General features: G+C 43.8%; 1 long non-coding RNA gene across 1 annotated transcript; it reads left to right on the forward strand.

The window, feature by feature from the left end:
- Positions 1 to 11,832: 11,832 nt before the first annotated feature.
- LOC106592230 (uncharacterized) lies at positions 11,833 to 13,350 on the forward strand. Its single transcript, XR_001325598.2, has 4 exons — positions 11,833 to 11,870; positions 12,721 to 12,755; positions 12,851 to 12,903; positions 13,046 to 13,350. It is a non-coding gene; the product is annotated as an uncharacterized lncRNA (long non-coding RNA).
- The last annotated feature ends 941 nt before the right edge of the window (positions 13,351 to 14,291 follow it).

Raw genomic sequence — 14,291 nt, forward strand, 5'->3', positions numbered from 1 at the left:
ATGCATTCAAATTGCGATCGATAAAATGCGATCGATAAAGTGTTCGTTGTCCGTAGCTTATGCCTGCACATATAACCCCACCGCCAACATGGGGCGCTCTGTGCACAACGATGACATCAGAAAACCGCCCGCACACGACGAGCACGTAGATGAGCTTCCCTGAGACAGTTTCTGACAGTTTGGTCCAGGTTGGCATGGTTACACGTGGTCTGCGGTTGTGAGGCCTGTTGAACGTACTGCCAAATTCTCAAAAATTCTCTAAAGCGGCTTATGGTGGAGAAATTAACATTGGATTCTCTGGCAACAACTCTGGTGGACATCACTGCAGTCAATATGCCAATTGCACTCTCCCTCAACTTGAGATATGTATGGCCAGAAGCACGAGTACAGGACATCACAAGGCTGCTTCCGACTGTTCTATGACAGATGCCTGGAGCTTACACTGTCATTGTCCATGTGGGGTCAAACGACATCAGGAGGGCTAGCTCGGAACATCTGAAAATGGATTTTAAAGAACTGATTTTAGCATTAAAAGACTCCAAAAAAGACCAATAATTTCAGGTCCAGTACCATCGTTGGGCCACGGGTGTGATAGACTCTGCAGGCTAATGGCATTACACATCTGGCTAAAAGATTATTGTAGCTCTGCTGGAGTCACTTTTATAGATAACTTTGACACCTTCTGGAAACAGAAGATTCTCTACAGGAGTCTATCCAAATCATCTTGGCTCCTGGACTCTGTCCTCGCATTTCAAGGCTGCATTGAAACAATGACTTATCAATGACCAGCTCAGTTAATCCCTACCATTGTGACAATCAGTTGTCATGATGCTGCATCAAATGTATGTTATCCTAGGGGCGTTGGCAGACACAATGTAAGTGACTTAATTATGTCCCTCTAACTGCCCTGAGTACCTTTGTTAATTAGCTATTGGATGCAGTAATCATTAGCCTATGAACCAGTTACACTGTTAGCACTGAGGCCGTGTGCTCTAGTAGGAAGACCACTTTGTGCAGCTCACCCTGCACTATCAAGTCTACTTCTGATAAGCTTCCCACTAAAGCATTAAAAACAATCAAGCAACCCAGAAAAGTGACCATATTAACATTTTCAGCCTGAGAAACAAGGTCCATGAAGTCAATAACTTGCTTGTAACAGATTACGTTCATATTCTGACTATCTCTGAAACTCACTTAGATAATACCTTTGATGATACAGTGGTAGCAATCAATGGTTATTACATTTACCGAAAAGACAGAAATGCCAACAGTGGTGGTCTATATAAAGAACCACATTCCTGTAAAGCTTAGAGAACATCTAATGTTAAATACTGTTGAAGTAATATGGTTACAGGTTTATCTGCCTCACCTAAAGCCCATTATTGTGGGAAGCTGCTATAGACCACCAAGTGCTAACAGTCAGTATCTGGATAATATGTGTGAAATGCTTGATAATGCATGTGACATCAACAGAGAAGTATATTTTCTGGGTGATTTAAATATTGACTGGCTCTCATCAAGCTGCCCACTCAAGAAAATAATGTGAACTGTAACCAGTGCCTGCAACCTGGTTCAGGTTGTCAGTCAACTTACCAGGGTAGTTACAAACACCACAGGAATGAAATCATCAACATGTATTGATCAGATCTTTACTAATGCTGCAGAAGTGTGCTTTAAAGCAGTATCCAAATCCATAGGATGTCGTGATTACAATATAATAGCCATATCTAGGAAAACCAAAGTTCCAAAGGCTGGGCCTAATATAGTGTATAAGAGGTCATACAATAAGTTTTGTAGAGATTCATATGTTGATGATGTAAAGAATGTTTGCTGGTCTGTGGTGTGTAATGAGGGGCAACCAGACGCTGCACTTGACACATTTATGTGTTAATAATAAGCACGCACCCATTAAGAAAATGACTGTATGGTTGAGAGGGATTTATTTTATTTGTTTTATTTCACCTTAATTTAACCAGGTAGGTCAGTTGAGAACAAGTTTTCATTTACAACTTTGACCGGGCCAAGATAAAGCAAAGCAGTGCGACAAAAACAATAACACAGAGTTACACATGGGATTAACAAACGTACTGTCACGTCCTGACCAGTAATAGGGGTTATTTGTCATTGTAGTTTGGTCAGGACGTGGCAGAGGGTATTTGTTTTATGTGGTTCGGGGTGGTGGTTTGTTTAGTAGGGTATTTGATTTATGTATTCCGGGGGTTTATGGGCACTGTTCTATGTTAGTATATTTCTATGTTCTGTCTAGTCTTTTGTATTTCTATGTTTTGTTAATTGGGGTAGGACTCTCAATTGGAGGCAGGTGTTTTCTAGTTGCCTCTGATTGAGAGTCCTATATACAGGTATGTGTTTGTTGAGTATTTTGTGGGCGCTTGTTCTGTGTATAGCCTTGTGCCTTACCAGCCTGTGAATAGTTGTTGTGTTTTCTTTGTGTACATGTTTATTTTGGTTCTCCTTCTTGTCTGATTATAATAAAGAAGATGAGTGCACATTTCCCTGCTGCATTTTGGTCTATATCCGATGACAGCCGTTACACGTACAGTCAATAACACAATAGAAAAATCTGTATACAGTGTGTGCAAATGAAGTAGAGGTAAGGCAATAAATAGGCCTTAGTGACGAAGTAATTACAATTTAGCAATTAATACTGGAGTGATAGATGTGCAGATGGGGATGTGCAAGTAGAAATACTGGTGTGCAAAAGAGCAAAAAAAACAAATATGGGTATGAGGTAGGGAGTTGGTTGGATGGGCTATTTACAGATGGGCTGTGTACAGCGATTGGTAAGCTGCTCTGACAGCTGATGCATAAAGATAGTGAGGGAGATATAAGTCTCCAACTTCAGTGATTTTTGCAATTCGTTCCAGTCATTGGCAGCAGAGAACAGGACGGAAAGGCGACCAAAGGAGGTGATGGCTTTGGGGATGACCAGTGAAATATACCTGCTGGAGCGCGTGCTACGGGTGGGTATTGCTATGGTGACCAGTGAGCTGAGATAAGGTGGAGCTTTACCTAGCAAAGACTTATAGATGACCTGGAGCCAGTGGGTTTGGCAGCGAATATGTAGCGAGGACCAGCACACGAGAGCATACAGGTCACACTTTGCTCAATTTGCTGAGTAGAGTGTTGGAGGCTATTTTGTAAATGACATCGCCAAAGTCAAGGATCGGTAGGATAGTCAGTTTTACGATGGTATGTTTGGCAGCATGAGTGGAGGTTTTGTTGCGAAATAGGAAGCAGATTCTAGATTTCATTTTGGATTGGAGATGCTTAATATGAGTCTGGAAGGAGAGTTTATAGTCTAGCCAGACACCTAGGTATTTGTAGTTGTCCACATATTCTAAGTCAGAACCGTCCAGAGTAGTGATGCTAGTCGGGCGGGCGGGTGCGGGCAGCGATCGGTTGGAGAGCATGCATTTCGTTTTACTAGCATTTAAGAGCAGTTGGAGGCCACAGAAGGAGTGTTGTATGGCATTGAGGCTCATTTGGAGGTTTGTTAACACAGTGTCCAAAGAAGGGCCAGATGTATACAGAATGGTGTCGTCTGCGTAGAGGTGGATCAAAGAATCACCTGCAGCAAGAGCGACATCATTGATGTATACAGAGAAAAGAGTCGGCCCAAGAATTGCACCCCCATAGAGACTACCAGAGGTCCGGACAACAAGCCCTCCGATTTGACACATTGAACTCTATCTGAGAAGTAGTTGGTGAACCAGGCGAGGCAGTCATTAGAGAAACCAAGGCTGTTGAGTCTGCCGATAAGAATACGGTGATTGACAGAGTCGAAAGCCTTGGCCAGGTCGATGAAGACAGCTGCACAGTACTGTCTTTTATCGATGGCGGTTATGATATTGTTTAGGACCTTGAGCGTGGCTGAGGTGCACCCGTGACCAGCTCAGAAACCAGATTGCATAGCAGAGAAGGTACGGTGTGATTCGAAATGGTCGGTGATCTGTTTGTTCACTTGGCTTTCGAAGACTTTAGCAATGGATATAGGTCAGTTTGGGTCTAGAGTGTCTCCCCCTTTGAAGAGGGGGATGACCGTGGCCGCTTTCCAATCTTTAGGAATCTCAGACGATACGAAAGAGAGGTTGAACAGACTAGAAATTGGGGTTGAAACAATGGCGGCGGATAATTTTAGGAAGAGAGGGTCCAGATTGTCTAGCACAGCTGATTTGTAGAGGCCCAGATTTTGTAGCTCTATCAGAACATCAGCTGTCTTGATTTGGGTGAAGGAGAAGTGGGGGGGGGGTGCAGAGCTGTTGGCCAGGGTTGGGGTACACAGGTGGAAAGCATGGCCAGCCGTAGAGAAATGCTTATTGAAATTCTCGATTATTGTGGATTTATCAGTGGTGACAGTGTTTCCTAGCCTCAGGATGTGCTGTTATTCTCCATGGACTTTACAGTGTCCCAAAACTTTTTGTAATTAGTGCTGCAGGATGCAAATTTCTGTTTGAAAAAGCTAGCCTTCTTTTTCCTAACTGACTGTGTATATTGGTTCCTGACTTCCCTGATAAGTTGCATATCGCGGGGACTAATCGATGCTAATGCAGTACGCCACAGGATGTTTTTGTGCTGGTCAAGAGCAGTCAAGTCTGGAGTGAACCAAGGGCTATATCTGCTCCTAGTTCTACATTTTTTTGAAAGGGGCATGCTTATTTAAGATGGTGAGGAAATTACTTTTAAAGAACAACCAGGCATCCTCTACTGACGGGATGAGGTCAATATCCTTCCAGGATACCCGGGCCAGGTCGATTAGAAAGGCCCGCTCAAAGAAGTGTTTTAGCGAGCGTTTGACAGTGATGAGGGGTGGTCGTTTGACCGCGGACCCATAACGGATGCAGCCAATGAGGCAGTGATCGCTGAGATCCTGATTGAAAACAGCAGAGGTGTATTTGCAGGGCAAGTTGGTCAGGATAAGACATATTTTTATTCATAATTTCATCCTCTTATAGAGAAGGTCCTGTTAACCTGGAGGGAAAATAGTGAAGGTCCTGTTAACCTAGAGTTAGGTTAACAGAGATGGCCACCTCGCTTCGCGTTCTTAGGAAACTATGCAGTATTTTGTTTTTTTAATGTATTATTTCTTACACTGTTACCCCAGGAAATCTTAAGTCTTATTACATACAGCCGGGAGGAACTATTGGATATTAGAGTAATGTCAACTTACCAACATTATGACCAGGAATACGACTTTCCCGAAGCGGATCCTCTGTTTGGTCCACCACCCAGGACAATGGATCGGATCCCAGCAGGCGACCCAAAACAACGGCGCCGCAGAAGGGGCAGACTGAGCGGTCTTCTGGTCAGGCTCCATAGATGGGCACATCGCCCACCGCTCCAAAGTATACTACTCGCCAATGTCCAGTTTCTTGACAACAAGGTAGATGAAATCCGAGCAAGGGTTGCCTTCCAGAGAGACATCAGAGATTGTAACATTCTCTGTTTCATGGAAATATGGCTCACTCTGGATACGTTATCAGTCGGTACAGCCATCCGGTTTCTTCACGCATTGCGCCGACAGAAACAAAAATCTCTTTGGTAAGAAGAAGGGCTGGGGTGTATGCCTTATGATTAACGAGTCGTGGTGTGATCATATCAACATACAGGACCTCAAGTCCTTTTGTTCACCTGACCTAGAATTCCTTACACTCAAATGCCGACCGCATTATCTATCAAGAGACTTCTCTTCAATTATAATCACAGTCGTGTATATCCCCCCCAAGCAGACACCTTGACGGCCCTGAAAGAACTTCATTGAAATCTATTTAAACTGGAAACCGCATATCCTGAGGCTGCATTTATTGTAACTGGGGATTTTAAGGCTAATCTGAAAACAAGGCTCCCTAAATGTTATCAGCATATCGAATGCGCGACCCGGGCTGGCAAAATTCTGGATCATTGTTACTCTAACTTGCGTGATGCATACAAAGCCCTCCCTCGCCCTCCTTTCGGCAAATCTGACCACGACTCCATTTTGTTGCTCCCAGCCTATAGACAGAAACTAAAACAGGAAACGCCCGTGCTCAGGTCTGTTCATCGCTGGTCCGACCAACCTGATTCCACGCTTCAAGATTGCTTCGATCACGTGGACTGAGATATGTTCCGGATAGCGTCGAACAACAACATTGATGTATACGCTGATTCGGTGAGTGAGTTTATTAGCAAGTACATCGGTAATGTTGTACCCACGGTGACTAAGATGCCGATGTCTTGCTCCCAGACAAACTAAACAACTTATTTGCTTGCTTTGAGGACAATACAGTGCCACCGACACAGCCTGTGGGTTCTCCTTCACCGCAGCCAATGTGTGTAAAATATTTAAACGTGTTAACCCTCAAAAGGCTGCCGGCCCAGACAGCATCCCTAGCCGCGTCCTCAGAGCATGCGCAGACCAGCTGGCTGGTGTGTTTACGAACATATTAAATCAATCCCTATCCCAGTCTGCTGTTCCCACATGCTTCAAGAGGGCCACCATTGTTCCTGTTCCCAAGAAAGCTAAGGTAACTGAGATAAACGACTATTGCCCCGTAGCACTCACTTCCGTCATCATGAAGTGCTTTGAGAGACTAGTCAAGGATCATATCACCTCCACCCCAGCTGACACCCTAGACCCACTCCAATTTGCTTACTGCCTCAATAGGTCCACAGAAGACGCAATCGCAATCACACTGCCCTAACCCATCTGGACAAGAGGTGTACCTATGTAAGAATGCTGTTCATCGACTACAGCGCAGCATTTAACACCATAGTACCCATCCAAACTCGTCATTAAGCTCGAGACCCTGGGTCTCGACCTCGCCCTGTGCAACTGGGTCCTGGACTTTCTGACGGGACGCCCCCAGGTGGTGAGGGTAGGAAACAACATCTCCACCCCGCTGATCCGCAACACTGGGGCCCCACAAGGGTGCATTCTCAGCCCTCTCCTGTACTCCCTGTTCACCCATGACTGCGTGGCCATGCACGCCTCCAACTCAATCATCAAGTTTGCAGACGACACTACAGTGGTAAGCTTGATTACCAACAACGGCGAGATGGCCTACAGGGAGGAGGTGAGGGCCCTCGGAGAGTGGTGTCAGGAAAATAACCTCACACTCAACGTCAACAAAACAAAGGAGATGATTGTGGACTTCAGGAAACAGCAGAGGGAGCACCCCCCTATCCACATCGACGGGACAATAGTGGAGAACGTGGAAAGTTTTAAGTTCCTCGGCTTACACATCACGGACAAACTGAAGTGGTCCACCCACACAGACAGTGTGATGAAGAAGGCGCAACAGTGCCTCTTCAACCTCAGGAGGCTGAAGAAATTTGGCATGTCACCAAAAACACTCATAAACTTTTATAGATGCACAATCGAGTGCATCCTGTCGGGCTGTATCACCGCCTGGTATGGCAACTGCTCCGCCCACAACCGTAAGGCTCTCCAGAGGGTGGTGATGTCTGCACAACGCATCACCGGGGGCAAACTATCTGCCCTCCAGGACACCTAAATCAAATCAAATCAAATGTATTTATATAGCCCTTCGTACATCAGCTGATATCTCAAAGTGCTGTACAGAAACCCAGCCTAAAACCCCAAACAGCAAGCAATGCATGTGAAAGAAGCACGGTGGCTAGGAAAAACTCCCTAGAAAGGCCAAAAACCTAGGAAGAAACCTAGAGAGGAACCAGGCTATGAGGGGTGGCCAGTCCTCTTCTGGCTGTGCAGGGTGGATATTATAACAGAACATGGTCAAGATGTTAAAATGTTCATAAATGACCAGCATGGTCAAATAATAATAATCATAGTAGTTGTCGAGGGTGCAACAAGCACGTCCGGTGAACAGGTCAGGGTTCCATAGCCGCAGGCAGAACAGTTGAAACTGGAGCAGCAGCACAGCCAGGTGGACTGGGGACAGCAAGGAGTCATCATACCAGGTAGTCCTGAGGCATGGTCCTTGGGCTCAGGTCCTCCGAGAGAAAGACAGAAAGAGAGAAAGAGAGAATTAGAGAGAGGACACCGGATAAGACAAGAGAAATACTCCAGATGTAACAGACTGACCCTAGCCCCCCGACACATAAACTACTGCAGCATAAATACTGGAGGCTGAGACAGGAGGGATCAGAAGACACTGTGGCCCCATCCGATGATACCCCCGGACAGGGCCAAACAGGCAGGATATAACCCCACCCACTTTGCCAAAGCACAGCCCCCACACCACTAGAGGGATGTCTCCAACCACCAACTTACCGTCCTAAGACAAGGCCGAGTATAGCCCACAACGATCTCCGCCATGGCACAACCCAAGGGGGGGCGCCAACCCAGACAGGAAGACCACGTCAGTGACTCAACCCACTCAAGTGACGCACCCCTCCCATGGACGGCATGGAAGAACACCAGTAAGCCAGTGACTCAGCCCCTGTAAAAGGGTTAGAGGCAGAGAATCCCAGTGGAAAGAGGGGAACCGGCCAGGCAGAGACAGCAAGGGCGGTTCGTTGCTCCAGAGCTTTTCCGTTCACCTTCACACTCCTGGGCCAGACTATACTTAATCATAGGACCTACTGAAGAGATAAGTCTTCAGTAAAGACTTAAAGGTTGAGACTGAGTCTGCGTCTCTCACATTGGTAGGCAGACCATTCCATAAAAATGGAGCTCTATAGGAGAAAGCCCTACCTCCAGCCGTTTGCTTAGAAATTCTAGGGACAATTAGGAGGCCTGCGTCTTGTGACCGTAGCGTACGTGTAGGTATGTACGGCAGGACCAAATCGGAAAGATAGGTAGGAGCAAGCCCATGTAATGCTTTGTAGGTTAGCAGTAAAACCTTGAAATCAGCCCTTGCCTTAACAGGAAGCCAGTGTAGGGAGGCTAGCACTGGAGTAATATGATCAAATTTTTTGGTTCTAGTCAGGATTCTAGCAGCCGTATTTAGCACTAACTGAAGTTTGTTTAGTGCTTTATCCGGGTAGCCGGAAAGTAGAGCATTGCAGTAGTCCAGCCTAGAAGTAACAAAAGCATGGATTAATTTTCTGCGTCATTTTTGGACAGAAATGTTCTGATTTTTGCAATGTTACGTAGATGGAAAAAAGCTGTCCTTGAAACAGTCTTGATATGTTCTTCAAAAGAGAGATCAGGGTCCAGAGTAACGCCGAGGTCCTTCACAGTTTTATTTTAGACGACTGTACAACCATCAAGTTTAATTGTCAGATTCAACAGAATATCTCTTTGTTTCTTGGGACCTAGAACAAGCATCTCTGTTTTGTTCGAGTTTAAAAGTAGAAAGTTTGCAGCCATCCACTTCCTTATGTCTGAAACACAGGCTTCTAGCGAGGGCAATTTTGGGGCTTCACCATGTTTCATTGAAATGTACAGCTGTGTGTCGTCCGCATAGCAGTGAAATTTAACATTATGTTTTCGAATGACATCCCCAAGAGGTAAAATATATAGTGAAAACAATAGTGGTCCTAAAACGGAACCTTGAGGAACACCGAAATGTACAGTTGATTTGTCAGTGGACAAACCATTCACAGAGACAAACTGATATCTTTCCGACAGATAAGATCTAAACCAGGCCAGAACTTGTCCGTGTAGACCAATTTGTGTTTCCAATCTCTACAAAAGAATGTGGTGATCGATGGTATCAAAAGCAGCACTAAGATCTAGGAGCACGAGGACAGATGCAGAGCCTCGGTCTGACACCATTAAAAGGTCATTTACCACCTTCACAAGTGCAGTCTCAGTGCTATGATGGGGTCTAAAACCAGACGGAAGCGTTTCGTATACATTGTTTGTCTTCAGGAAGGCAGTAAGTTGCTGCGCAACAGCTTTCTCTAAACTTTTTGAGAGGAATGGAAGATTCGATATAGGCCGATAGTTTTTTATATTTTCTGGGTCAAGGTTTGGCTTTTTCAAGAGAGGTTTTATTACTGCCACTTTTAGTGAGTTTGGTACACATCCGGTGGATAGAGAGCCGTTTATTATGTTCAACATAGGAGGGCCAAGCACAGGAAGCAGCTCTTTCAGTAGCTTAGTTGGAATAGGGTCCAGTATACAGCTTGAAGGTTTAGAGGCCATGATTATTTTCATCATTGTGTTAAGAGATATAGTACTAAAACACTTTAGTGTCTCCCTTGATCCCAGGTCCTGGCAAAGTTGTGCAGACTCAGGACAATGGAGCTTTGGAGGAATACGCAGATTTAAAGAGGAGTCCGTAATTTGCTTTCTAATGATCATGATCTTTTCCTCAAAGAAGTTCATGAATTTATTACTGCTGAAGTGAAAGCCATCCTCTCTTGGGGAATGCTGCTTTTTAGTTAGCTTTGCGACAGTATCAAAAAGACATTTCGGATTGTTCTTATTTTCCTCGATTAAGTTAGAAAAATAGGATGATCGAGCAGCAGTGAGGGCTCTTCGATACTGCACGGTACTGTCTTTCCAAGCTAGTCGGAAGACTTCCAGTCTGGTGTGGCGCCATTTCCATTCCAATTTTCTGGAAGCTTGCTTCAGAGCTCATGTATTTTCTGTATACCAGGGAGCTAGTTTCTTATGACAAATGTTTTTAGTTTTTAGGGGTGCAACTGCATCTAGGGTATTGCGCAAAGTTAAATTGAGTTCCTCAGTTAGGTGGTTAACTGATTTTTGTCCTCTGATGTCCTTGGGTAGGCAGAGGGAGTCTGAAAGGGCATCAAGAAATCTTTGGGTTGTCTGAGAATTTATAGCACGACTTTATATAATGTTTACATACCTTACATTACTCATCTCATATGTATATACTGTACTCTATACCATCTACTGCATCTTGCCTGTGCCGTTCGGCCATCACTCATCCATATATTTATATGTACATATTCTTATTCATTCCTTTGTTGTTGTGAAGATTACTTGTTGTACTTATTGTTAGATTACTTGTTAGATATAACTGCATGGTCGGAACTAGAAGCACAAGCATTTCGCTACACTCGCATTAACATCTGCTAACCATGTGTATGTGACCAATAAAATTTGATTTGAATTGAGTTGTGTTCAGTGGACATGAAGAAAACAGGGCGTTTTAGTTCTCAGTTGCAAAACATTTGAGTATGTTGGGCCCAAATTAACACAACCCAGACTAGAGGGGAAAACAGAATCTAAGAACCAATAATATAAAACTACTGAATGATTCTGAGTGAAAAAATAATAAAGGTTCGTAATCCCTCTCTCTTTCTCTCTCTCGCTCTCTCTCTCTATCTCACTACTGTTCGGTCTTCTTCTCACAATCTCCAGTAGTGTTGGAAGCTCAGGTCAGTGTTGAACCACAGGTGACAGGGTACCTGGGTAATGATGTCACACTGCGGTGTGAGTTGCGCTAGGGCAATCTCATTCAGGCTGAGTGACTTTGGGAGAAATCAGATAGCAAAAAGTTTTCCATTGCTGTCTATAGCCCTATCTTTGGGCAAAACATTTATGGGAGGTTGGAGTTCGCTGGATCTTCCACAGGTGATTCCTCTATTACTATAAAATATGTGCAGATGACTGATGCAGGGAAATACACCTGTATCCTGACAGTCTTCCCCAGCGGCTCATCTGAGATAACAACCATCCTCACTCTACTGGGTGAGTCTGGAACTCTTAACATCAGCAGGAAAAGAAAGGATCTCATTAAATGATTGAAAAATAAACATTGATTAGTGACAGTAGTTTTCCTGTAGATACTGTAGGATTCAATCTGACATGCAGCTGTATCAGAGGTCAAAGAGGTTACAGTGGTTCTGTTTCCTTTCCCAGATCACATTCCACCTCCATCATCTGGCGAGGTAGTGGGAATTGTTACCGCAGCCCTCCTGGTAACAGTTGTCGTGACAGCCACAGCTTACCTCATCATTGTCAGGAAGAGGTGTGTACACTGTCTGTAATTAAAGAGAACATAATAAATATATACTGTATGTATCTCAATGGAATTGAATGTATCATCAGACATCTACAGTCATATGATATCATCAAATATGTGCATGTGTTAGTTAGACGTTAGTGAATCATTTTCAGAGCATGGCATTTTTTATGTATGCAACTTGATAAGTTTGATCAAAAGTATTTTGTTATTTTTCAGTAGATCTATATACTCATGGTCTTGAAGGTCATTAGAAGCGCAGAGGAATTTATAGCATTCTCTCTAACTAGGCGTGAGGCTTTATTCAACCCCTCTGTCAGCATTGGTGAGTAGGAACCATATTTTTTACCAAGCACACGACTCAAGTTCCCCTTCTGCTCAGTCAGCCCTGACCTGCATTTCTGCTTTCTGTAAAACCCTCTGTGGTTGTTTTCCAGATGCAAGCAGCCTGGCGGTCAATGCAGACAGGACACGCACAGGAAGAGAAGATGTGAGGTTGTTTAGCTTCAGCTTGTGTCCAAATAAGGCGGAACAGAGAACTAATGAAAACATGTTTTTCTTTGTGTGTTTGACTGAATTCCAGCCTAAGATTTCAAATAGTCACATTAAATTAATAATCGTTCAGCAATCCTCATCTCTCTCACCCTCTCCCTCTCTTTGTCTTTCCCCAGGACCTGGTTTATTCTGAGATTATCATTGACAAGAGGAAAGCACACGACCCATCTGGAGAAGACCAGAAAGATGCAGACATCAAGCCAGCTGAGGATGTCACCTACTCTGCAGTGGCAGTGGGGAACCAGCATCCTTTAAGGGATGTTTTACCAGTGAATATATTTATATTATTCTCTCTAACTAGGCACAAGGCTTTATTCAACCCCTCTGTCAGCATTGGTGAGTAGGAACCACACATAAAAGTTCCCCTTCTGCTCAGTCAGCCCTGTCCTGGATTTCTGCTTTCTGTAAAACCCGCTGTGGTTGTTTTTCAGATGCAAGCAGCCTGGTGGTCAATGCAGACAGGACAGGAACAGGAAGAGAACAGGTAAGGTTTTTCATTGAAAACTTGTTTTTCGTTGTGCGTTTGACTGAATTCCAGCCTAAGGTTTTAGCTAATCACATTACATGTGTAATCATTCAGCGATCCTCATCTATCTCACACTCTCCCTCCCGTTGTCTTTCTCCAGGACCTGGTTTATTCTGAGATCGTCAGATTCAACATTGCCAAGAGCAAAGCACATGACCCATCTGGAGAAGACCAGAAAGATGCAGACGTCAAGCCAGCTGAGGATGTCACCTACTCTGCAGTGGCAGTGGGGAACCAGCATCCTTCAAGGGAAGACACAGTTTACTCTCAGGTGGTGAAAAAGGACTGGGACATAGATGATGTATGGACTGTCTAAGCACAATAACAGAAAAGGGCTAACCAGACATCCTTTACATTCATATACATTTAACTGAAGTTCTTTTATTGGTATTGGATTCTGGGCTAAACTTTGAACATTGCTATACTAGAGACATGATAGATCAGAAGTAATACTATAGTACCTGAGGGGTGATAGAGAATGGTTGTTACATTAGAAGTTAAACCTCTTACATCTAGACGTTCCGCTAGCGGAACACCGCTCCAATATCCAATGATAGGGCGTGGCGCGAAATACAAACTCCTCGAAAATCCGAAAACTTCAATTTTTCAAACATATGACTATTTTACACCATTTTAAAGACAAGACTCTCCTTTATCTATCCACACTGTCCGATTTCAAAAAGGCTTTACAACGAAAGCAAAACATTAGATTATGTCAGGAGAGTACCCAGCTAGAAATAATCAGACACCCATTTTTCAAGCTAGCATATAATGTCACAAAAACCAAAACCACAGCTAAATGCAGCACTAACCTTTGATGATCTTCATCAGATGACACTCCTAGGACATTATGTTATACAATACATGCATGTTTTGTTCAATCAAGTTCATATTTATATCAAAAACCAGCTTTTTACATTAGCATGTGACGTTCAGAACTAGCATTCCCACCGAACACTTCCGGTGAATTTACTAAATTACTCACGATAAACGTTCACAAAAAACATAACAATTATTTTAAGAAGTATAGATACAGAACTCCTTTATGCAATCACGGTGTCCGATTTTAAAATAGCTTTTCGGTGAAAGCACATTTTGCAATATTCTGAGTAGATAGCCCGGCCATCACAGGCTAGCTATTTTGACACCCACCAAGTTTGGTACTCACCAAACTCAAATTTACTATAAGAAAAATTGGATTACCTTTGCTGTTCAAACGCTGTTTAAAATCAAATTTTCTCGTAAAATAGCGATAATATTCCGACCGGGAGTCGTTGTTTTCGTTCAAAGACTGAAAATGCAAAATGGACTCTTCACGTGCATGCGCACGCCCGTCTCATTGTTCT

Source organism: Salmo salar, chromosome ssa02 (genome assembly GCF_905237065.1).
Source record: "Salmo salar chromosome ssa02, Ssal_v3.1, whole genome shotgun sequence".
Classification (NCBI taxonomy): Eukaryota; Metazoa; Chordata; class Actinopteri; order Salmoniformes; family Salmonidae; genus Salmo; species Salmo salar.